The sequence below is a fragment of the Entamoeba histolytica genome, genomic scaffold (genome assembly GCF_000208925.1).
Source record: "Entamoeba histolytica HM-1:IMSS scf_1104750518877 genomic scaffold, whole genome shotgun sequence".
NCBI lineage: Eukaryota > Evosea > Mastigamoebida > Endamoebidae > Entamoeba > Entamoeba histolytica.
This window is the reverse complement of record NW_001915614.1, coordinates 1-2,880: the sequence shown is the minus strand read 5'-3', so window position 1 is coordinate 2,880 and position 2,880 is coordinate 1. Positions and strand designations below refer to the sequence as shown.

At 18.8% G+C, this 2,880-nt stretch overlaps 1 non-coding gene across 1 annotated transcript; it reads right to left on the bottom strand.

Annotated features, from left to right (window-relative positions):
• Positions 1-315: 315 nt before the first annotated feature.
• On the bottom strand, positions 316-398 carry EHI_171880. Its single transcript has one exon. It is a non-coding gene; the product is annotated as a tRNA-Ile (tRNA).
• Positions 399-2,880: the final 2,482 nt, after the last annotated feature.

Sequence of the window (2,880 nt, the reverse complement as noted above, 5' to 3'; positions counted from 1 at the left end):
TTCAAAAATGTTTTTGAAGTTAATTGTTCTGATTAATTCTTAATCTATCAAATTTGAACAATAACACTAAGTATAATAATGAAGAAGTATATTCTTTAATTTATTTATCTGTACAATGTGACTAATTTAAGTATTATTATTTCTTCATTATTAATAAGTTTTTATCATTATTTAATTCAAAACAATTTGTAAGTTGATTAATCTTTATACATTTGTAAATTATAATATTCTCATTTGATAGTTAATAATTTTTTTGATTGTATTTAAATTTGATAATAAGAAATAATACAATAAATAAAAAAAAGAAAAATAAAATGGTCCCGGCGGGGATCGAACCCGCGACCCTCGCATTTCTCTTTCCTATAAGTACGATGCACTACCGACTGTGCTACGGGGCCTTCTTCTTTTTATTCTTCTATTTTATTATTCATTTTTTATTTTCTTTCCCCATTTTAAACTTACAATATTTTATGAATAAAATTATTCTTATTCTTTATTTTGCTCTTTTCGTATTTTATTTTTCCCATTGTTATTCACATCTGTTCTCTAATATTTGTTTATCTTATTTTTGGCATTTGAACATTTCAATCATACATTTAATTTTTATTTTAAATACATTTGATTATATTATATAAACAATATGAATTTTTGTTTTTTTTCAACATTTATTAATATCTTTATTAATTAAAATTGTTAAAATTTACTTTGTTATTTTGTTTATTCTTTTTTGTTTATTTGTTTCTTGTAATTTATTAATTCTTGGTTTATATTTGTTATTTATATTTTCTTTTTTAACTATTTGTTGTTTTATTAATTCATCATTTATTCATTATACAATAACTATTTATTTTAATAAATTATCTTGTACAAATAATTTATTTGTTTATTTTATTGTTTTTATTAAGTATAATACTTAAAAGAATAATCATTTTATTATTCATTTTTATTGTTCTTTTTATAAATAGTTAATGAAACAGTTAAAATGTTAATTATTAAATTATCTATGTTATTCAATGATCTAAATTGTTGGTTTTAATCATTTCTATTATAAATATTTTTAGTCTTCAAATATTTTTATAATAAATGAAATCAATAAAATAGTCTCTTGTTTTAATATTTTTTATATTTTTGTTTATTTTATTCTTTTTTGATACTAATATTAACAACTTTTGATTTAAATTCTTAATAATTAATAAAAATTCATTCTTGGAAGAATGATGAAAGTAATATCGCAAAAAATAATAATGTAAAAATGTACATTTAGATTGAATGAGGATATAAATATTATTGTATTTAATGTATAATGATGTTATATAAATGAAAATCAACAGAAAATAATAAATAAAAGAAGAATGGAAGAGTATTTAACTATAATAAAAGAACAAAAGATACAAGTAGAAGAGTTATTAAATTTCTAATGAATAATAATTATGAAGAAATGGAAAGATTGTAATAAAGAAAAAGAGTTAAGAAAGAACATTAAAATGGAAAGAATAAAGGAAACAAATAGAAAACATTCGATATATTAAAGTGATGAAAAGCAAATGAGAGAGAAATGTATTTATTCAATGAAGTGTAATGAGAATATATGGACTAGAAAAAGTAAAAGAATAAAAAAGGAAAAATAAAGAAGTAAAAGAAATAGAAGAAAAAACAAGAGTCTACAATAGAAAAAGAATAAAAAGAATTAATTAAATAAGAAGAAAAAAATTAAGAAAAGAAATTGAAGAAATGTGTAAAACAAAATGAAAGAAAAAATAACATACAGGAAAACAGAAAAGTATAAAGAAACTACAAAAAAGAAAAGTAGAGAATAAGAAGATAAAAATGAAGCAACAATGTAATTGAATTAAAAACAGAAAAATGACATATGGAGTACAAAATGGAATTATGAACAAAAATAAAAGAGACAGATGAAGAAATAAAGAAGTTAGAAAGTATAAACGAACAAAGAAAGAAACTGTTAAAATAAATAATAGATATGAAAACGACAAGAAAATAGAAGAAGAAACTAATATCAAATTTGAATAAATAACTTAAGAAATGAAAATAGAAATGATAATGAAAGAATAAGCGAATAGAATAAAAAATAATATATAGAAATAATAAAAGATTGAAATGATTAAAGAAATTAAAACAACAATAAAAAGACAAGTTATATACATATTAAATAACAAGAATATAAAAACAACAATATTAGAATGAATAAGAAAATATTAGAAAACTGAAATATATAGAATATATAGAAAAAAAATAATGAGAAAGTGAAATAAAAAGTAAATAGTGAATGTAAATCCAAGTAATAATGTTTTAATAACAAATATTTGATGAAATTATCAGATATAATAATGAACATGAATAATGAAAAAGTACTATTGAATGAAATGAAAAAGATATCTATAAATTATCATATTGCATTAAAATGTAGATAAAAATATATTAGATACAAAAGAAATACAAGAAATGTACTACAAATAAGAATGGATAACACAAAAGATTTACTAATAAATGAGAGGTATAAAAGAATAAGAAGAGTAATAAATAAGAAAGAAATGAATTTAGAAGTAATAAGAAATTAAAATAAGAAATTGAGAAAATGAATATCTAAGAAACAATAAGAAAAATTTAAATAAAAGAAAAAGAAAATATATAAGAATAAAGCAACGAGTATAAATTTAAAATCAAAAAATAGAATAACTAAATGAACAAGAAAATGTTGAATTTTTGAAAAAATTATTCATGAAACAAAGAATTAGAATAGAAAATGAAAATACCAAAGAAATAGAAAATAAAACCGAACAAAATAACAAAAATGATGATAATTAAGACTTAAAAAGAATCTCAAATTGGAGAACACATTACATAGAAATATTATAATGA